We start from the raw sequence: 23,899 nt of genomic DNA, 5'->3' as shown, positions 1-23,899 counted from the left end.
TGTATGTTGGTCACTTCCATCAAACAGAAAAGTGGAAAAAAAACATTCAGCTTGTGGTTTAAATTCACCACAGTTCCACAGTTGAAATCTTGACCTTTAGCTTGGTAGAGAATTGCCGGGAATTTTTCCTCACTGAATGAAACTGGCTGTGAAGGCACCCAAAGCAGAGGAAGCCCCAACTCCATTATTTTATGAATTACCACAGACTGTTCATTTAAATGGTGTTGGGATCTCAGTTCAGCCTCATTAAATTTCAGCTCCTCACTCTTTATGGATTAGGGTTATTGCCAGATGGAGGCATGCTCCACTCCACGCTTTTTCCTAGGCCCTGATCCAGGGCCTTTGCTTTTGCATTTACTGGCTGATTGAGAAATGCACTCACTCTAGTCCTTAAGAGATCAGGTTGTTTGGGACCAGCAAAATTCATTTCTGACTCATATTCTGTTGGCATTCACAATTCTGAACAATGCACTTAGCCGTGAGACGATGCTTCTCTGTTGGCTCTAATCCCATCAGCTCCACATGGCCGGTCTGCATTTTTGAAGCAAAGAACCACACACTTGGGTCGGAAGGAAGAGGAAAGCTCCTGATCACCGAGCACACTGAGGGAGGGTAAATGTGCTTTAATCTTTTATATTAATGTGTTATTATAGTATTCTCTACTTTCTGCTGATTTGCGCACCTACAAACAAGGAAATGGGACGTCTGGCCAGCCACTTTATCTGTAATAGAAAAGTCAGGAACCCAATGGATAAAACTCTTCCATTTAAAAAAATATGTTTAATATGCTTCTGTATATGATCCGGTCCGGCAGGGGTTACTCCGGATCCGGAGTTTGGGCCGGAGTTTCATGTTAGTCTTGTGAAATGTTCCCTGATCGTGTTCACCTGTTGTATATTTATATAATTGTATAAAGCTATCCTGTTCGTGTCGGTTCGCCGTCAGGCCATTGCGTGGTGATGTTCCTTTGTTGCGTGCATTCTGTTTTAACCCCCTGTCCTGTAATGTGCGTATGCATCCTCTTTCCTCGCCATGTCCAGCCCATCGTAAACAATCATGTTAATGGTCAAGAACATGCATCCATAAATAAAATGGAACAGAAATAAATCGAAACAAAAGCAGAGACAGAATTTATTTAAGATTTGATGCCGTTGGTGGATTTCCGCTTTATAGCAAAATTAGTGTTTCTTCACCTTCTGCTTAATATAGCTCTGCCTGAAATGACAGGAGGATATTGTTTAGTGATGAGTGCAGGCAGACACACATAAATGCTATATTTAATGTACTCATCTCCTCCTAACGGAGTAAATTCTCCGTTGCAGATGCTGTCAACACACCGCTGCCAGTAAGAGACTGATGTGTTCGCCTAATTAACCGATGTTTGCAGCAGCAGTTCATTGGCCTAGATGGGTAAAAATGATACAGTCATGTTTTCAACACAAGGACAATTGAATTAATCTATTTATTAAAATGTCATTTATTTTGACACATTCCCAACATAATACGCCTTGTGGTTATCTTCTGCTGCTGATTATCAGCACATTTTCTAGTGTTATTCAATATAGCATCTGGGGAATATTTTATTTAATAAAACTCACCTCCACACATACATGCATACCCTGCCGTGTTTTCTATTCCATGTCATTATTTGACGTTTTTTAAGGAGGAATATTAAGCAGTTGTTTGTAATATTTTGAGCTTCTTAGTTCCTTTGAGTACCAGGCCACCAGTATCCCGGTTGGCAGCGTCGCCTCACACAGATAAGAAGTGTCCCCCACTTCCACGGCTGAATGTAATTTATCACCCTTCTCTATTTTGGGGATGCTGCAGCAGGGCTGGGATCAGGACTATGGCGTGTCACCTCTGTCCCTCTCCTAACAGCTGGCTTTATACCCGGGGGAAGGAGGCTCTCCCCTGCGTCTCGGATGATTCGGATGTGCGGAGAGGAGGCCGTTCATCAAACTGCCTGGAGAAGCCCATTTCACGCTGAGGTGGTGTGTGGCTTCCACATCTGGGCCCCACTCCTGGTGCTCAACACACACTGCATGGCCATGTTGTTTGGTGCATTTTTACCTTCAGTCCCATCTGAAAAAATATAACACTGCTGAATCCATGCAGTTTATGTCCAGGAATGTTATGTGATGCACTTTCATAACTTTTTTTTTTTAAACTCACGGATGATAGTGGTGCTTCTTTTGAGGGATTGAATATTGCTGCCTTCATCACACTGTTTTCAAGTTCATCCTGCTGAATCCATGCAGTTTATGTCCAGGAATTTTATGTTATGAATGAAGAGAATGCTGCAGATAAAATAATCAAATTCTCAAATAAAACGTTTGGCAGCAAAGGTCATAAATTTGGGAAAAGGTTTTACTCATTGCTTTTTATGCTAATGTCTTGAGTTTTTGGATATTATTATTGTCTTATTTTCCCAAAATTCATTTAGGATGAGTGCATTCGGATGTGCAGACTTGCTGGCTACAACTGCATTTTAAACACAATCATTTTGATTATCTGCAACGATTGCATGCAATTGCCAAACCAATTCAATTGTCAATTTCAGGAGCCTTCACTTTGCTTTAGATGAACGTGGAACTTTAATGGGAGTATATCAGTTTATTGCTGTAATGAGCCTGATGCATTATGGGCATCTGGCAATGGAGGAACAGACATTTAAAAAATGTCTCCAGTTGGATGTTTGCAGTTTGCATTTTTTTTCTGTTACTAATAAATAACTTTAATAGCTATTGTTTGTCTAATGAAACTTAAATAAGATAGAATTACACTTTTAAATGGTCACAACCTTTAATTATTTTTAATTTAATACTTGTCTTAGCTCATAAATGAAAGTGAAGTGATTGTGATTGTGAGACATTGCAGCACAGCACACGTGCAGACAACGAAATGCGTCCTCTGCATTTAACGCTCAGTGGCTCTTATTCAGTCATCTTGCTTGGGTGTAGCGGGCATTGGTGGCTTAGTGGGTAAGGAAGAAGACATGCAATGTGAAGGTTGCGGGTTTGAATCCTGAACCGCCAAGGTGCCACTGAGGTCCCCTTGATCAAGGTACCGTCCCCACACACTGCTCCCTGGGAACCGTTCATGGCTGCCCACTGCTTACTAAGGTGATTGTTAAATTCAGAGGACACATGTATGTTCTGGTGCAGATGTTTACAATGACAATCACTTCACTTTCACTTGTATTAAAAAAAAAAAAGAATTCTGACAGAAATTAAATCATGTCCTCTGGGAGACCTACTTGTGTTTTGACAGATTTAAATGGCCCATTGTTAAAAAAAATCTGAATTTCTAATGGTTTACATTTGTGGCCTTGGTGAGAGTTCCTTCCGGAGGAGGAAATCCTTCTTGCCCTATCTTCCTGTTTGCTGAGTCGGCTTGTTCAAGGTTGGCCCATTTGATTGCCCTTGTGCCAGCTGATCTAGCGGCTGATGGGGAGATGGGTGTTACAAGGCCGCACATATGACCTGAGGGAAGAGCTCTGCACCGCTCTCTCCAGAGGGCTGTTGAATGGCGTTCTTGAATGCGGTCAATCCTCCTTTGTCTCCTTGTCAGGGATCAGCGGCAGTGCAGGGAAAGAGGAGGCATTCACAGGATTAACAAAAATGGAATTTAATAAATAACAAAAAGAACATGGACACTCACATCAGGACACAGTAAAATGCAACGAGTGGACGAGGACTAGACAGGATACGTTTATAGACGAGACCACAGGCAAAAACAATCAGGTCATCAGGACACAATGAACACCGGCTCCCAAAAAGTCTGGCTATGACACTCCTCCTTCTCTCCCAAATCCACCACAACTTTCAGCCTTCCACGATTTTAATGCACGCACTGGTTCTGTCATGCTAGAGGGACGAGGCTGAGAGACATAGCCAATTTTGGACGAAATGGTTAACCCAATTGCAGTGCGGCGCAAAAGATGGGCGAGTTTCCGGTGTTTCAATCTACGAGCATATAATAGCTGATACGATGGTGCGATAAGAACAGGCACTAGGAAAACAGGGTTCAGGAAGGAGGATTGAGAGAAAAGAGAACAAGGATTAGTCTTACTTTTCTGAAGTTGAGTTGAGCCAAGTTGTTGGCATGTGAACAACAATGACTAACTGCCGGACAGCTGGCTGGTGCTTGAGTAAATACTGGGTGTCACCCAGTTCCACGTTCTCACCTGTCACACGACTGGTGAGATGAAGATTTCTGATAAGGATCAGGACTGTAGGGGGTGTGGGGTCTCGTAATGATGCATTAATCATAAATCTTGAAAACTGGGCCTCTAATAATAAATTCTCCTGGATTAGGCTGAGGATGGATGTGACTATATGAGTTGGACTAAACCCTAATGTCTCTCTGGGGAGTGATGCTGACATGATTCCTTATTTGGGGGTTTTAAAGGTGGTACTGCTGCATCGCCGGGACACAGCTCCCCTGAGATCGGGTGGACGGCTCCAGAGGTCGTTTAATTAAGGGAAATCATTGAGGAGCTCTGCAATGGGGAAGGATTTACTTAATTTGCTGAGCTGAGCTCGATAGCACAGATGAATTTCACCAGGGGATTTTTGAAGGAAGAGAACTTGGATTTTAGGGGCGTAATGATCGAATCATAAGCCCCTCAAATTCACCTTTAATGGCTGCTGTCTGACCCACAGTGACTGAGGACCTCAGACATGAGAGAAGAGACGGATAAATGAAATACAGTAACGCACAGACAGTAAAACTATGAGACCACGTGCTCCTGATGCTTTAGATCTGCACATAATTTGATATTTTAATAAGAGCTGAGAGCAGCTTGAAAATAAGATGGAGATGGAGGCAGCCCTGGTGCTGGGAAAGATGATAGTGAAATCAGGCTCTATTAGCAGCACCGCCCTCCCTCTACTGCCTCTTTTTTAATCTCCCTCTCGGCTGTGCCCCTGAGTGAAGGATGACTGGAACCTCGGAAGAAATGAGCAGAAGAAATTGCCACTGGCAGATGAATTGGGGTCTCCTGACCATCCCTGCCTTGGCTCGGTGGGCTTAATGATAAATAATTTTTTGGTGAAGAAATAAAAAGGCACAGAATGAGCTGTGGAAGTGGAGGCGGCGGCCTATTGAAATGTCAGGGGGATTAAGCGGCACGGGCCGGCCGATGGAGCCGGCTGCTCCACTAATCCAAGCAAGTGCTGGAAACGTCAGCACAGGGAGCTCAGGGCCATTCCTCTCTCCATAATGCTGGGGCTTTTGGGAGGAGGTGGTGGAGGGCCACAAATATTCGTAGCAGACGTCTAATTCATCATCATCACAGCTCTTTTTAAAAAAAAAATTGCCCTATAGGAAAACATTAGCTTCCCAGCTCCAATTTTGGCCCATGTTCATGCAAGTGGAGCATGAGGGTGAGCATGAGGAAGCGGCTTCTTGCTTCGCCTATTTTCAGACATGTTAAGTAAACAGAGAGAGAGAAGGAGAGAAGGAGAGAGGAGGATGGGGGAAGGGGAGCCCCGCGGTGCTCGGGTGTATACATAATAAGACAGGCTTCCACTGGAGCAGACATCCTGAAGTCATGGAATAATTAGCAAGAAATTGCTCAATGAAGCAGATTTCTAAAAAAGCCAGTCAAGGCAGAGCATGCGGAATAATAGCAGTGATAAAAGTGAAGCGATTGTGATGCACTGCAGCACAGCACAAGGTGCACACAACGAAACAAATACTCTGCTTTTAACCCATAACCCTTAGCAATTAGTGGGCAGCCATGCCCACTGGTGCCCGGGGAGCAGTGTGTGAGGACGGTACTTTGCTCAGTGGCACCTTGGCGGATCGGGATTCGAACTTGCAACCTAATGCGCTAATCTGCTTCCTTAACTGCTAGGCCACTGATGAGTCTGCATGTTCAGTTCATGTAAATGTAGGATTTATTTAGCACTGCCTTTCTTTTGCTGATCCACTGTTGAATGTATTTTGGTTGTGAAGGGTGTGGCCAATCGCACAGCTGCTTACGTCACCGCCCAGCCTTTTGAAGCATGCAACCAATTACGTATTTATCTGCCTGTAATAGTTTTTGATGCAAATCTTTTATTGTTATGTGTGAGTTAATATGACGTATAATCATGGTTCTTCAGGGGTCTTTTGGAGGTTTGAATATTTAGAGATCTAATAAAACCCATCAAGGATCTTCTCGCTGCATCTCTTTATCAGCCTAAGCGCAGCCAACCATCTTGAGATGCATTTAAAATGTCACATGCACTTCTACAGATCAGTCATCGATGATGTAGAAACTAAAACTAAGACATGATTTCAGGCTTGATTTCATAGAACTGACTTCCTGATGAAGTAAACCTGGCACACCAGGTGGGACCAGCTTACAGTCGGGTGCTCCAGATCTTCCACAGGTGTTCTGGGTTAGAACTGGAGATTGGACTGGATAAATGTTGGTTCTTCCCTTCACTCCCCTATCAGTTTTGTATTTACATTTACAGCATTTATCAGAGGCCTGGAGCAACTTAGGGTTAAGTGTCTTGCCCAGGGACACCATGGGTGTAAGTGGGGTTTGAACCTTGGTCTTCTGGTTCATAGGCGAGTGTTTTACCCACTAGGCTACTACCACCACACAATTTTGCTTTGTTTATCTGAGTTTGGCCCCAGTGCCATTTTGATTTCTGATGAATTCACTATGCCGTGTGTTTGTCATGTGCTTACTTCCTGACATTACACTTACAATGTCTGATTTCTCTAAAATCTGAGGTCCCCTGTTAGACTTGATCGTTTGTGTTTTTTATACTTCTCAGGGAATTTGCTCAGATTCAATTATACTTTTTAAGAATGGTTTCTCTTGGGTTTGAAAACACAGTGAATGTCCAACATCAGTCTTGTCCTTATCGTTCAAGTCTAACCTGAGCGACATGGAGGAGATTTGTCATGTGTCCCAAGAGGAGGACCGTGAAATCCTAACATGCTCAAGAGCGTACACAAGGTGCACAATATAGTGAGGTTTAATAATCATAAAAAGGAACAAAACAAGCATGGGTGCCTAACATAAGCAAGATACAACAAGATATGTGTGGTCTAGGCTGTTAGAACACGCCAATTAGACAAAGAAGAAAGACGAAGGACTGAAACACTAATTACCTGTGAATGTGGAAACACATGGCGGTAATTAGACCAGACAGTGATTGGGTGCTGACCATTACAAATCACATATTTCCTGAGACAAAAATCTTTCCTCACTAAATGCTTCTAAATTAGATGATGCTGAGGAAGATGGATATACAGCAAACAGAATAATGAAACAGCTCTAATTGTCGCTGAACTGGATCCTAGAGACGTTATGTGATTTTTTTTTTTTTTTTTACACAGCAGTATGGTACAGTAGAACACCAAATCCTTTGTCTGTTTCACAGGTAACTCGGGTCACCTCTCTAATTACTTGTATTTGTTTCTGCTGATCCCTCGGTTCATCTCTTTGTTGAAAGAGAAAAGGGGGGGAAATTAAATTGCCAGCCTCTCGACCCCAACCTTTCGGCTTTGGTAAAGAAAGGCGGCCCAATTACCGAGGAGTGGGAAGATGGCGTTGGCTTCGGAGCTCTACTTTACCTCGATATTGAAATGCTCTTGATCATAAATGATATATAGTGAATGCTTGTCAGCTGCTCTGAGGGCTGCACTGTGGCTCTTAATTAACATCATATTAAGAGAGACGGAGAGTCGACTGGGCTGATAAGGTGCCAGCTCTTCCCAGAGCGAAAATTCCAACGATCAGAAGCCTGAGTGAATAGTAAATCAGTCCCTATTGTTTTGGCCCTGAATAGTTTTGTGTTGGCATCAGCTTTTCAAGGCAGATCTTGTAGTGACCTGGATTAGACAGCGGAGAAGCACAGAGTCGTAATGACGCTGGGAATGTTCCTTCCTCTTTCACAGCTTTTAGAGCCGTCCCCCACCCCCTCATTTCATCCGATATCCATCCAGACCGCTGTTTTATCTTAAATAATGCTGAGGTTAAAAGAATGGTTTTAAAATGAAACCTGATTGTGCCCCTCGGCTACCTCATCCTATTATTTCAACGCCTGGTCAAGGTTTGACTGGCTGCACAAACGTAATTGCTTTGATGGGCCTTGTGATGAATTCAATCGGATCTACAAAGGGAGCGTTAATCAGTTCACTTAGCTTGTCAAATGGAATAAAGCCTTGCATATACACACATATAATTATAACTATGCAGGAGTGACTTTTCAGTTATCTGTGCTTCTCACGTACTAAGTAATTTCTGTAACCCTGTGGATTGTTTTCCAGGACTATAAATATCCCCATGCAGTTGTTTCAGGTTAACAGGGCCATCCACCTAGAATTTCAATGGCTGTCATTTACAGTGAAAATTTACATTTTAAGAGTTAGTAGTTCAATCATTACACATACAGTACAGGCCAAAAGTTTGAACACACCTTCTCATTCAATGTGTTTTCTTTATTTTCATGACCATATACGTTGGTAGATTCTCACTGAAGGCATCAAAACTATGAATGAACACGTGGAGTTTTCAGTTATTTCACCTTTTTTTGTTAAGTACATAACGCCACATGTGTTCATTCATAGTTTTGAGTCCTTCAGTGAGAATCTACAAATTTAAATGGTCATGAAAATTTACATTTACAGCATTTACCAGACGCCCTTATCCAGAGCGACTTACAATCAGTAGTTACAGGGACAGTCCCCCCTGGAGCACCTTAGGGTTAAGTGTCTTGCTCAGGGACCCAGTGGTAGTAAGTGGGATTCATATGTGAGTGTGTTACCCACTAGGCTACTACCACCCCGAAAATAAAGAAAACCCATTGAATTAGAAGGTGTCACAACTTTTGGCCTGTACTGTATGTCAGGGCTAAATCCTCTGTGGTATGTCCACTGTGACACAAACTGTTGGATTTTGAGGGAGAACGTGGTAGCAAATAAGCCTACAACCACCTTGTTAATGCTGCTTAAAGAATAATGCCACTGTATATACTTACAAGATGGCTTCAAATGCACAGCACTGACACTTGAGTGACGGGTGAAATGAGCATACACAGTCCTGCGAGACGTGTTGATCATAAACGTGCGTATCTGCAGGTTCCTGTAACCTCTGCTGCGTCAGGTTCAGGGTGGAGGCTGCCGAGATAATAGTTGTTTTCTCCAGCAGAGCAGGAGGAGATGCTGCAAGCCCAGCAGATTAGCGCTCTGTCGTCTGTCACAGCTTGGCTTCAAATATTATCCCAGCGAGAATCATGGGATACTCCTCACAGACTTTGCTGGATATATATAGCTAATGCTGCAGCAGGCTATGGGACAAACCCTTGAGAATCATGTGCATGGTGATTTCTGAAAAGGGGAACTCATTAAGATTAGGATACGACATTCATTTTAATGCTATTTTAAGGCATAAATAATGAGATTTGTGTGCAATAAATATGAAGAACAACTATTGTCTTCTAAGCGGACTGTCCCTGTAAGAAAGTAGGCTTATCCACATATACAGTGGTGGCAGTGGTGGCCGGCAGTGGGGGCAGGGGTGGCCGGGGCAGTGGTGGCCTAGCAGTTAAGGAAGCGGCCCCGTAAACAGAAGGTTGCCAGTTCGAATCCTGATCCACCAAGGTGCCACTGAGGTGCCACTGAGCAAAGCACCGTCCCCACACACTGCTCCCCGGGCGCCTGTCATGGCTGCCCACTGCTCACTCAGGGTGATGGGATAAATGCAGAGGACAAATTTCACTGTGTGCACCGTGTGCTGTGCTGCTGTGTATCACATGTGACAATCACTTCACTTTTTTTTTTTTTTTTTTTTTTTACACGCTGAAAGCACAATTTGCTGAAAGCACAATTTTGGTAAAACAGCAGATAAAGCTTACATCTAAATTAATAAACAACTGAGAATAGTAATTCTCAGTACAAGTATTGTTGATTAATTTTATTGCCATTATCCACAGATGAATCCAGTGACTGCATTTAATTTCTCCTCTTTGCAGCACCTCTCAAGATTCATCAGGTTGAAGCGTCGGTGCACAGACATTTTAAGATCCCTCCAGAGATGTTTAGTCTGATTCAAGTATGGGTTCTGACTGGGTCACTCAAGGACATTCAGAGTTGTCTTGGCTTGGCCAAATCACATACAGTATGTTTCAATGGACTTTGACAGGACCCACAGTTGACACCCCCCACAATCAACCCTTCTGCACACAAGGAAATCCTTCTGCATCTAGGATTTGTCTGTACATTGATGCAGTTGTCGTTCCCTCTGTCCTGACTAGCCTCCCAGTTCCTGCAACTAGAAAAACTTCCCCACAGCATGAAGTTGCCACCACCATGTTTCACTGTAGGGATGTTATTGGACTGGTGAGTGAGTGGTGCCTGGTTTCCTCCAAACGTGACGCCTGGCGTTCACACCAAAGAGTTCAATCTTTATCTCATCAGACCAGAGAGTTGTTTCTCATGGTCTGAGTCCTTCAGGGGCCTTTTACTTCTGTCTGGCCACTCTACCCTGGTTGGTTTTGAACTTCCACTTACAGATGATTGAGACCACTGTACTCATTGGGACCTTCAAAACATCCTCCTCTATTCTGTATCCTTCTATACAATGCTGTCTTGGAGGTCTACAAACAATTCCTTTGACTTCATGCTTGATTTGTGCTCTGACATGGAACTTATAGATATTTTTCCACAGCTGGCCTCCAATTAAGCTCCAGGAACATCTCATGGATCAGGGGACGCAGGAGGCACCTGAGCTCAAATTTGAGCTTCATAGCAAAGGCTGTGAATACCTATGTACATGTGCTTTCTGTTTTCTTTTTTTTTTATGAATTTGCCAAAACTTCAAGTAAACTTACAATGTCATTGTGGGGTGTTGTGTGTAGACCTCTGAGGGAAAATCTATTTTATCCATTTTGGTGTATACTGTGAATACTTTCCGAATGCACGGTAGCACCAGCAAACTATGACATTACGATCATAGACTGAAATCAGGAGGGAAAAGGCTTCATATTATTTTAAAGAAACATTTGTACAATAAAGGGGAGCAGTATCTGGTGCTGCAGGATTTAAAGTGTCTAATAGCAGAAGGTGAGTCCCGTTCTAGCACCACGAAACTGCTTTGTATTCTTCGCACTGAGAGTCAGTCTCCTACACCATTACCGGCTACCCTGATCTTTTGGAAACGTATCTGCCTTATCACCTGTGAAAATGATTACGGACGACCGTTCTCGCCGCCTCGGACCACAGAACCCCTCGCAGGAAATTGTACGCCCCTCTGGTTGACGCGAAGGTCAGCTTCATGGCGGAGCGACAAGCAACAGGCTGCAGGTGCTGATTACAGCCGGCCCGCGGGTGAAGCGACTGCGCCGTGCAGTGGCACAAACAATATCCTCCCGTCACGCCTCTCTTGATTGTCCTTGCATCGCAGTGCAGAGTGGTCCGCCACTCGCTTCTCGGTGTCAACTGTGTTCATTTTTCTCCTGAAATCAAAATCGCCCCGCATACCCCGGCTGAGGGAAGATCAGAAGCGTTTCTCGCTGCTTTACAACATTTTGTCTCCTCATGCCATTAAAATTCATGTGAAATTCGCCTTTTATCTACACGAGAGGTGTTTAGAGAACTTACTCCAATTTAAGGGCACACCCCCAATTTCTCCTCGCTTTACCAGGACATAATCAGCACCAAGATGGGGGTCAGTGAGCCTGAAGCAAGACGTGGTTAATGGGTTTTGGGGTTTGAGTCTATAATTTTGCCTGGTGGAGGGGGGTCAGACTCATTTGCATCAGGTTTGCCGACCAGGACCAGTTTTTTTTTTTTTTTTATTTGGATTGGTCCAGGGACCGATCTTATGATGGGGGCTTGAGAAAACTGACGGGCAGGTTTTGAGCTTCAAGGCTGCTGGTTGTAAATGTCAAATGAAGAAAAAGTGACCCCCCAGGCCCCCAGAAACCAGAGACAAATTTACAGGCTGCACATAAATCTTCTCCGTTGGTGATCCCAGGGAAGGTAAGCTGAACTAAATGAAGACATCTCCCAGGGTCACGGTTTCAGTGCTGACACTAGAAGTAATAATAGAAATGATGTACCAGAGAAACCTTGCTCATCACTCAGTTACGCCTCCATTATCTCCTAATGCGGAGGGCCATGGTGGGGGCTGTATACCACATGCCATTTGTTTATGCTTTTGATTTTGAATTATTTTTGTCTGACAATGGTGACAAGGACTGATCAATAGATATAAAATTTAAAATTGAGTGGTAAGACACTTTAAAAAAGAAATTGTATTTCACCTCCCAGGTGTCCAGTTTGGAAATGTAGGGTTATCAAATAAAAAAAAAAAGATAAGCCTTCCTGAATCAGCCCGATTTATTACATTTTAATTGCTCTGCTGTGCCAATAAATTCGACCGCCCTCAGGATGTGTTAATTGCGGAAATATTTTTGATTCCAGAGCCACCAGAGCTGTCGCTGACCTTTCAGGAACACAACAAGTGGGATAATTGCTTCCATCAATAGAGAAAAGTGAGAATTGGTTTATTTACCCACATGTGCAGACAAGGAAACACCATCGACCCTGTTCTTCATTATTCAGAGATGGCAGAATCACTATAGCCACATATTTCAGTATCAGTCGTACAATGCCACCATCTGCCGCTGCTTCTGTTTGTTCTCTCCGAGACACAGACTACTGGCAGACTCCAGTGAAGAGACCAGCATTCTGGTTCCTGACAACTACTAAACAACAACTTAGCATGAAATGAACCAGAGGGTCATCACAGCCACCAACACCATAACAGCTAAAGCTTCAGGGATTTCCAAATGGAGCAGTAGCATCATAATGCACATGAAATGTACACTATGACACTGGGCTACACTTTGAACTTCTCCACCTGTACAACTGTAGGACTTTTTCTATCATTGGACAAATCATCAGAAATCCTGCACTGACACCTCTTGCAGGCTCACTCTACCCTGGAAGGCGTCCCTCTCTGTAGCACTCCTTCATCCTTTCCTTGCATGCAGAAGGGTCAAGTGTCAAAGCCCATTGAGACATACTGTATGTGATTTTGGGCTACAGTACATAAGAAATAAATATTGTTGTTTTAAAGACTTGGTCTTCCAGAACCTTTGGAAGTCACCCTTCTTTCATGCAACCATCCGTTATACAAAAAGTCTTTATGAATTTGTATTAATTGGATAGTTCTATTCTAGGTACACCTGGGTAATTTGCGCAGTATGTAATTATGTGTAATTTTCTGACAACTAGCAATATAGAAATGGTTCTATTTATATTTTTACAGTGAGGACAAGAGGTCACTTTTGTACTTAATATGGTAAAAAAAAAAGGCTTTTGTCTCATCTACTGAGTCAAGGCCAATTAAAGATATAATTAAGGTTGGCCACTATTATTACAGGGGTCATACCTGCCAGTTAACTGGATAATTGTACAATTTTAAATCTACATTAAGTGTTTAATGTATTTTAATTCACTGGTGTTGCTAAGTAAATGCACTGATGTGCTTGTAAGTAAAACTATAAAAAAAACATTTGTAATATAAATCCTCACACTAGTGAAACCCGTAGATATGAGCCTCATTAAACCATGGTGAATCCGAGGCGTATGAGTCCCCAGGCGGACTTGTCAACATCAATAATTCTTATCAGCACTGCATCACTCAAGGGCATCTCCTGGTCCGTCTATCTGTGAAGTCCATCAGCTTATCAACACCCCCCCACCCATATTAATGCTCTGATGCTTTTTGTCTGATTTCCATTTGAAGTATGGTATTTGTGTGACAGGCGTATCTCACATCTTCCACTCTCAACTGGATTTCTTCTCGCAAATAATTTTTAGCATATTGAAATATGTGCACTATAATGCAAAGTTCATAGTTTTTGAAACACAAAAAAATTGCATCTTGGTGTGGCAGAAGGTCAGGTGTACATTTGTGGATAAAAACTGAGTAACCATGTACAGAGGGGACCATTTTAAATAAATGATTTATTATGGCTTTATTGGTTGATTTGAGGGATTCTAATGGTGAGAAAATGTTAATTATCAAAATTCGATCTGCTGTTTCTGAACGATGGCGTTCTGCATTATTAATGTTAAACACACACAGGTCCTCCCACAGTCACCCGTCAAACACCGAAACAACGGAAGCTCAGTTCTGCTGTTGCTGCTCCTGTTCTCATCTGGGTGTGGAACCAGCACCTTGTGCTCCAAAAACTGCATCTGTCTCCTCTCCAGAGATCTCTCTAAAAAAGGGCCAGAGTCAATGCCGAGTGGATTTTTCACGAGTGTACAAGTTGTTACTTCCCTCAGAAGTTGGTGCATGACACAACGAGTCGGTATCAGAGGCACCGTCCCTCGTTGCCGCTTTAGCCCCGCCCCTCGCTGCCTGCCTATCTCCCTGGCCCAGCTGTCCTCCTGCGATAACTGTCTGCAGCACGACTGATGGGGACAGGGCGTCTCAGCGAGCATGGAAGTGATTCACGATGGGGATAAGACTCAGTGAAGATACGAACAAGATGCATGCTGCAGATGCAGTCATATTTACTCCGTCTTTTATTTGACTAATTTAAGCAGTGGCCTGCCGTAGGACATTGGGAGATTTGGTAGGAGTGAAAAGTTTGTGCTTAGACGGCCAATGTCTCCCGTCAGCAGCATGTTTTGGATTTATCGAATGCACTCTTTTTGTTAAAATCCATTTAACATTAATCACAACCCGCACTTCCAAAAACCATGTTTTCTGATTTTGTCTTGTGAATTAGTGACTTTTTTTTTTTCTGAAATGCAAATGTAAAAAAATCTATAGCATAAGGTCATTCTCTGACATAGAAACACAGCAGATGACATAAGTTCCTTGATGGTTTTCAGAAGCTCCTTACTCCCTGCCTCCTTCTGCTAGTGGAGAAGTTTCTGGGTGTCCTCTAGATGAACCTCATGAATCGGTATCGGCCAGGTGACGTGTGGCGGGTGAAGTGCCTCCTGCTTCTGAAACCTGCTTGTAGGTGGCGGCTGAGTCTCCCTGAGGGACTGGGTGGGGCAGTACAGGACGCAGGCACGGACTCGGCAGAGAGGAGGGGCGGCGATGAGGACGGAGTTTGGTGGCGCGCTGCCGGAGACGTGCACCTGTGATGCCACCGAATGGCAAATTAGCAGCTGCTGGGCGCCAAACAAGCTTATTGAATTAAAGTAAAAAGCGGACGGGGCGCGGAGCTCGATAATTATAAATCAAAGCCAATCAGAGCAGCCTAATTGATTGTTTGCTTTCTTCACACGCAGTAGACAGGCCGAGCAAGAACTGAATCATTCATTTCCTGCTGGTTGAGGAACATTACAATGTTCACACAGCACATGAATCAGAGGTCGGCAACCTTTAACCCGGGTTCCACAAAAGAGAAAGCAGTGGGAGCTGCCAATTCTTTTTTCCATATAAAATGAAGATAAAACACTGCATAAGTTTTATGTATAAAAGAACTAGGATAGTGTGTTGCGTGTGAAACTGGACGTGTGCGGTTGGGTTGGGGGGCTGAACGCTGCCTGAACGGTGTTGTTTTTACGATCACAACATGCGTGTAGGAGCTGATGACGCGACTAATGTTTAATCACCCAGACTAGTCTAAAAACCCGGCCGGACAGAAAAGATCTAAGCGCTATGCTAACTCTACTCAACTTACTTAAAGTAAACATATGCAAATCATTAGACACTAAATATTATATATATATATATATATATATAAAACTGTTTACTCACCACAATTGGCGTCAGATTTTGAAACGCTGCTCATATTGAGCAAACTTATTATCAGCTCTGCTGGGATGCGTGTGTATGCAGGCATATACGCATATACGGCATTTGTGATGCATATTTCGAGCAACAAAAAATTAAACACATTTCATTTTAATGTTACAAGATCACATTTTGTACTACAATAAAAAAAACTGAAAAAAAATATTTTTATTTATTTTCTGGAGCCACAGGTTGCTGACCCCTGGTCTACATGATTTATGGATGAATCGTCTTACTTCATAACTGTGGTTTGGTTTACTGCAGAACTGTGAATGGAGAGATGTGTGTAAGAGAGTCAGATAAGACGTCATGCAGTGGGGACGTGTAAAGAATTGAAAGTGACGTTGCCTTCAAAAGAACCAATAAAAGTGCGGCGCCGAGACCTCATCACCCCCCTCGCCCCCCAGATCCTGCACGTCCTGACATTTGTATTGGCAGGCGGGAGAGGGCAGCTGTGGCGATGGCACGGGGTCCTCGGATCATGTTTATTATTTCCTGCGGAGTGAATTGTGCTCCCCGCTGTTTCTGCAGAGTAAACCCCACATCATTTACTGTCAGGCAGCGCCGCCGCCCTCCCCTCTCGCGCACCTACAGCTTTTCAATCTCCCCTCCATCGCACGACCTTTCTTCCTGTCTTTCTTTTCATCTCGGTTTATTCCCCTCTCCTCTCCTCCTTCACATCCCGTGAATTAAGCCAAGCCTCCGAGAGTTTCAGTTCCGTCGCTTTTAATTGAGGCCGAGGCTGAAGGCCCGGTTGTAAATGCAGGGTGACGTGTAATCTTCACCGCCGAGCCGCCCCACTGCAGCCGGTGTCTGGTGTTTAACACCACTGTTTACTTCTCTTTTCCTCAGTGGAGCAGATTTACCAAACAGACTAACCCGCTGGAGCAGCCATGTGAAGAGCACTGTTACACCGCGTAATAACAGCAACAGCAAAATTAAATGGGCTTTTTATCTTTTTGATCAGGTCACTAATGTGAAATATAGGAATAAACGTTGCTTTCTTTCTTTCCCCTGATACACCAAACTAGCCAACTTCTTATGACATGAAATTATCCATTTCTGCCATTGGCTGCAATGTTTTGGCCACACAGGAATTCATTAGGAAACCGAAGCAGGCTTGCCCTGCTGAGCCAAGGTTCTTCCGGCAGCCTTCACACATTCACCCATCCATACAGGTTTTTTCCTGCAATCAGACCATATAACTGTTTGCAATTCTCGTATTCACCATTTTGTCTATGAAAAGCAGATAATATATCAGCACAGAAATGCAACTTGAAATATCCTGCTTTCAGTTTTATTTTTTATGTGTTTTGCTGTGTGTGTGTGTGTGTGTGTGTGTGTGTGTGTGTGTGTGTGTGTGTGTGTGTGTGTGTGCGCAATTCAATCAGTCGCTGTCCTGTCTTGGTTATCTCGATGTGTCAGGAAACAGGGGCCCGTCTCCTCGACAGTGTCCCGCTGTCTGGATGACTGATAAGAGTGTGATGTCTGCCACGAGGCACAATTGTGTGTCATGCACTTGATCCCCCACCTTTATGGGACCCTTTCATGCACCTCCCTTCAAAATAAGACCAAGTTATTTTACATGCTTTATGATTTGTCATACAATTAAAGAACTAGCATGGACCTAAATGATGTTCAGATACATTGAAAAAAGTGAACTGTTGCTGTTTGTTTAATGTGTTTTTTCTCATTACAGTGGTTAAATAATTGAGTAAATATATACAATTTATTTTACTATCATTTACTATAATACCAGGTTTGTTTGGTTTATTTACATTATAGCAATGCTAAAATGTTACATGTGACAAATTTAAATTATAAATTTAGCGAGTGTTCACTTTTTCAGCGTACATATAACTTTATTATTGAATCAATGAATTAAATATACGTATTAATATGTTTGCTGTTAATTTTTTTTTTTTACCATTTGTCATGTGCCCATCTGCCTCGTTCAGTCACTTGTCTTCTGACAGTCGTCACCTGCACCTGTCCTTCCTGTTCAGCTCACTGCAATTTCCATACACCATCAAACATACATAAGGACTCGAGATCACTGCCTTGCCGATTATGATTGTAATGTTTAGACAATTGTGTATTTGTTAGACAATTTGTTTGCCATTTTTCGACAATGAAATGTGCTGTCCAATTTATCCCAGTTTATGCAATCTGGGTGATAATCTGAATATTTTTGGAAAGCACAAAGAGGCCAGGAAAAAAAATCTGTGTATGTGACTAGAATAGACATACGATATGCTAATAACGGAGGAGACAGAGCCATAACGTTCAAATTTTTCACATATTTGTACATTTAAGCTACTTTTCTGGTAAATAGTATTGTCCATAATGCATAAATGGACTTTTTTTCCACTTGTGAATCCTTGTTTGGCCAAGGTAGCTCTGCTCCTCTGCTTTCGGTTAGGACCTTCACCGAAGAGTTTTTCCTGCTGTCTGAAGGTCAATCGGTGCGTAGGACAGCGCTCTCTCACCTCAGCCCCCGTTTGATGGGTCTGTGATGTCGTCTTCACATGACTGGACACACCGATTTCACACCCGTCACCCAGCGAGCCAGCCTCGCTCCCATAGTCCTTTTTTCTATTCCGTTTTTACTCCCTCTCTCTAGCGCTCTCTGTCTCTCTCAGCCATGCAGGGACAAGTGGATCGGATCAACGCGACAGGTTCAACACTCCATTGGTGCTCCAGGCTCCATAATTATTTGCTCCTCGATGGATTTGGTGTCCTGCAACTCGTCTGAATTCATTTGCAGGCAGCCCAGGAGCACTGAGGTAAGAGTTATTACATATCCGTCGTGTTTATGTTACAGAGATTAACACTATTACTTGTACAGAGCTGCATTAAAAGGACTTTTTTTTTATCTGTCTGTTTCCTCCTCCCTAAAGAAAAGCTTCTTTTTTTTTACAGATTTTCTGCTACTGAACAGTTGGCTGGAATGTTTCTGTTGGTTTTAATTCATACGATTGCTTTTTACCATGTGATCTATAAGGACTACCTTACTCCTTACAGCCCAGCAGTCAGCACCATAGACAGCTACTCATTAAAATTAAGTCTCTGGAAGTGATCACTGTCCCAGTTGACGTCAAGGACACTATAGGACAGCTCTTCTACCCTCCACCCATGTAGATCCTTCTCTGCCGACAGCAGCAGTCGTTTAACAACCTCATCACCAAAAGCGCATCCACCAGGCAGACAGTCTCCGATGGCTCCTGTCTCTTCAGCCCCTCACCCCTCAAAAGCCTCCATTCCATCTCCTTACGGAATGAAGAAATTGCTTTCACTTCTGTGGAGATGGTATCTCAGGGAAAGGAGAAGTTGGACACACACTCTTTCTCATCTTATCCCTCTTTCGTGGAAATTAATGGCTCTCGTGCTCTCGGTTTCACCGAGAACAGAGGAGACGGTAGAGAGCCCTGCGGCCAGAGATTGAGTCCCCCCCGCCGCCCTCCTCAATGACTTCTAGAAGGTCTATTCTCCACTCTCATTCAGCTAAAGGTTAACAGATCCACATTCTGATTAAAATCTTTCTGATTTTGGAAATAATTTGCACTGTCCAAAAATGCTGGATGAACATGGAGATTTTTTTAATCCAATTTTTTCTACAGTTAAAGTTGTAATCCCTCTACTAACATGAACTATCAGGGACCCCTGGTGAGCATGAACATGAATACACATCTCATATCATTGCTCTCCCTACAATGCCTGTGTTTGTCACATACATTTTTATACAGGGTACAGCATGCAGTACAATTTATCCGCTCTTATTGGACAATTTAGGGTGATCTCACTCAAATCCCATAAAAAAAAACACAAGCAAGAAATTAAAGTGCAAAAAGTGCAAAATAACAAATGAACACGTTAGCAATGTCCAGTGTGAACAACTGTGGGAGTATGAGGGACATTGTGTGAGTTCTAGTTGAGAAGCCCTATGGCCTAAGCATAGAAACCCCTCCTGTATCTCAGTCCTGGCCATGATGCTCTTGTCTCTTGTCTGATTTCAGAAGTTGGGGTGTGTCTTTGGCAGTCACGCTGGCTCTGGCCCTACATCTGTTCCTGTTGTAACTGTCCTGCAGAGATGGAAGAGAGGACCTTCATCAGTGTTCTGTGGAGAACAGTGTATGGCTTTGGTGGGCGATGGAGCCTTTTAGCAATGGAACAATAATTTATTTAAGCAAAGTGGCTCGACTGCAGTGAGCGATGCGTCAGGTTAGCAGAGGGGCCTTGGAGAGCAGTGGGGGCCTGATCTTGCGTGAAGCTGCCAGGGAGTGATGGGTCTCACGTCCCAACATGCATGTCACCATATTTCTTCATTTAATGGGACTGCGAGCTGTCAGGACCCAATTTGTATATTGGCGCTCTGCCTCTCGATGCGACCTGGCACTGGCCGTTCTTGCCCGTCTCTCCCTGTGAGTCTCCACCGTCCGTCCCGCTGAGCTGAGAAGATAATAAAAAGCCATCGCTGCTCATTTTGAGCCTCCTTGTTTGGGTGAAAGCAACATTCTGATCTGGTCCATGCAGAGACCTTTGGGGCTACAAAAAAAGATTTAAAAATGGGCACTTGGAACATGATTTGTAATCAGTTTCATTTACAACAGAATATGCTGAATTACAGTAACTTAATGGCGGGACCTTTCATCATACCATGTCCACGCCATATCCTCAATCAGTAGGCTGTGAAATATTCAGTAACACTTCAAAGTAAACGACTGACACATCGCTCAGCACTAAACAATGCCTTCATGCATTTATATATGTGAAAATGTATTTATGTATGCATTTAATGTAAAGCTATGACTTGTTTTTGGTAGACTAAATATACAAAAAGACACAAAAGCAAAGTTGAGGATCATTCTGTATTAATGAGTTAAACAATTCTGAACCGACAATTAAGATAACAGGCAGATGGCCAACTATGCAAGGTAGCCAGAAAAGGGCTGGACTACTTCTAGCCAGGAGCGGACAGGAAACTCATTCGCCCATATGAGCCTATTTAGCCCAGGTCTAAATAACAGAATAAGCTCTTTTGCCTATGCCTTTTTAAACTTATTTTTGGAAATGGAATTAAGCGAAACTGTGTTTTTTAATGAAAAGTGTTTGACAACAAAATGTGTCCTCTGCATTTAAGCCATCACCCTTAGTGAGCAGTGCGCAGCCAATGTTCACGTCTACTAACTGCTTACATTTATATCAGCCCTCTTAAAGGGGCACTTGGGACATTTAAGGGGCAGGGGTTCAAGCCTCAAGGGCAACCCCCTCTGTACATGTCTGATTCTGCTGCTGGGGAAGGCGCTACTGATGTCTGAATCTGACAGGACTGGATCAAGTAGGATGATCACAGCCGGGGGTCACACATGAGCCACTGACTGAACAGTGCGACTGCGAGGGGACTGACTCCAACATGTAGGTATGATCTGAACGTCAAAATAAAATAATATTCATGTCCGTTTAACATACCCTTTTATTAAAATATAGTCTGTTCTTTCTATGCTCTTCTTCCAACGTTCTTATTTAATTAGAATATAGAATATTTCAGACCTCTCGATAATCAAAATACAAACAATGGGCATAATTACTTTTGACTTTTGTGTTTTACTTGTTTCTCCAATTACCCATTTTGTGTTTACCCAGAACTCCTCTAGGTAGTTTATTCCAGTGCAGCTCTTCAGCTCTCAAGTGTGAAAGACAAAAGTAAAAACGGATCACCAAATGTCACATTTTTCACAGCAAACCTTTGATTTTCATGAAACCTGAACCTGGCAGCAGGCAGCTATGCTTCATACTCTGACCTCAAAGAACATGCAGCAGTGGAGCCAGGAAAGAACTTCCAATTTCAAACTGATCCATTTTCAATGATAAAGACCCTGCCATTCATCTACAACATGTTTAATGGCTCCAGTGAAGTCAGGTGATGCCTCTGAAATAACATCAACTTCAAACAACCACTGGCATAATTTTTTATTTTTTTTAAAAGGAAAGGAGCGTGTGGTGTAGAGTGGTGCTTACAGGCTGCTGCGTTGTGGCGCTGTTACCCCCAGCTTCTGCTCCTGGCCTGACATTTCCAATCTGCCAGCTGCCTGGCAACATTTCAGAACCATTCACAGGCCCAGCAAATGTATTTATCAGTATTAGAAGCACCCAGGCGTCCCCTGTCAGGCATAATGAGGTCTGGGGGAGAGGGAAGGACTCATTTTCATTTGGAACCCGCTGATGGAATCGCTGTGCATGTGTGGGCTAGACCAGAGGGTGAGGGAAAAAAAGTGCAGAAGACTCCTCTTGTCTTGCGTCGTTTGAGCTTCCCGTCTGGCTTTGTCTGAATCGATACAGCCTGTCAGTCTCGTCCTTATCCTCTTAACTGTTTAGCTTTCCAGTAGAGTGTAGACGGCCGGCGAGCCTTCGATTCCATGTTGACCAAGAGCCGCTGAAACGATGGTAGCACCAGAAGAGCATTCAGAAACAGTCCATCAGCGCAAACCCCAAGCTCTGAAGAACCTCACAATGATCTCAGCAATTGTCATAGTCATGACAATGAGAGCCTGGGCTCTTTGGATATGTATGCTGTCTGGTTTTGTTCCAAGTCTGATTCCTTTTCCTTGTCAGAACTCTATTCCTAGTCTAAGTGCAATTTCTGCATCACAGCCTGTGTCTCGTCCCCATGTCCCCGTGTCTGCCTTCCCCACTCCCCATTCCCCATGGACCTAGCCCAAAGTGTGCGTTGCATGTTTTGCTTGTGTCGATGGAATTTGTATGTATGTTTAGTTGCATAGTTGTGTGTATGCGTGCATGTAGTATTGTCCTTGTCACTTTTTTCTGAGTACTAATGTCATTTTCAAAAAATGGAATTTAGTCCCACTTTTTCAATAAAAAAATAACTCATACTCATAACCATAACTTTTATATAGATGCATGATGCCTAACAGGATTGAATTAAGACCGGTAATAATGATTGAAATATTACATAACACTTGTGCAAGAAAATGTACACTTACTTGCGTACAGATTAAACACTTTCCCTATATAGCTGTGCTATTTGGACATGATCATACCTTGAACATTGCTCTTGCTTGTGTAATATAGTTTTGCAATGCAAAGTCATACGTGCATGTTGCGTTTTGCATTTCTCTATCTGAGTCATCCCTGTTCCTGAGTCCAGGGCCAGTGTGTGGGATATGACCGCTCTTTTTACAGCACGGCGAGTTTACACGCCACAGCCGGGGTAATGCATGTCGCGATGCGTCCGGGCCTGGTGCCCTTTAATGAAAGGCCAGTTCTGATGAGTGCATTAAAGAGGTATTAAAATGCCGTTACATCAAACTCGCCTCCGCGAGGCGGGTGCAGTGTTAAGAGTGGCCGGCACAGGGCGAGTGCAGCTTGAGCTGACGGCAGCTGGAAAGAAAAGGAAGGGGTTTGCCCTTTTCGAAAAGTTCACCCTCCCTCCTACTCTTGAGTCATTTGCAGGAAGGTAGGCGGATTTGAAAGCGCCAGAGGCCGGCCACTCCAGAGTGCAGCGGGGAGGATCTGGACGGAGATCAGGTCTGGTGGATGGAGCAGAGGAGCCTACAGGTGCCTAAGCCTCCATCAAGCTCGGAGGCTGTATTTATGTGTTATGACGTTGTGCATTTTGTGTGACTCTGTGTGGGCTTTAGTGCATAGAAAGAAGACTTGAATGCAAATTAATCACTGCTTGTCTCATTGTTGGACAAGAGGCCTTTTTGAGGAGGTTGGAATCAAATTTATGGTTTTCTGTTTTGCCTTTTCCGGATAATGAGATAATGAAGGTGGGAAATTAAAGCCCTGATGGTATTCAGCATCTGCTCCTGTTCATGGCCTAAAGGGACTGATTAGCCAGCATTTTCTGGAAAAAAAATGTGTGGGGAGGAAGCATTGATCTGCAGCACATATTAAAAACCTGCTGTGCAATGCTGGGAAGAAAAGAGATTCTTCTGAAACTGTTAGCACGCGAGTCCCCCCCCTCCCAAAGAAAAAAGCTTTGACCTTTTCTTGTTGATTTTTTCACTCCATATCAACACCCATCCTCCAACCTGAGGATCACCACAATGCAAACTAATAGACATTTTTGGTGCCCGCTTTTGGTCTGTTTTTTTT

Source organism: Denticeps clupeoides, chromosome 13 (genome assembly GCF_900700375.1).
Source record: "Denticeps clupeoides chromosome 13, fDenClu1.1, whole genome shotgun sequence".
Taxonomy (NCBI): domain Eukaryota; kingdom Metazoa; phylum Chordata; class Actinopteri; order Clupeiformes; family Denticipitidae; genus Denticeps; species Denticeps clupeoides.
The sequence above is the reverse complement of the archived record's forward strand: the minus strand, read 5'-3'. Positions refer to the sequence as shown.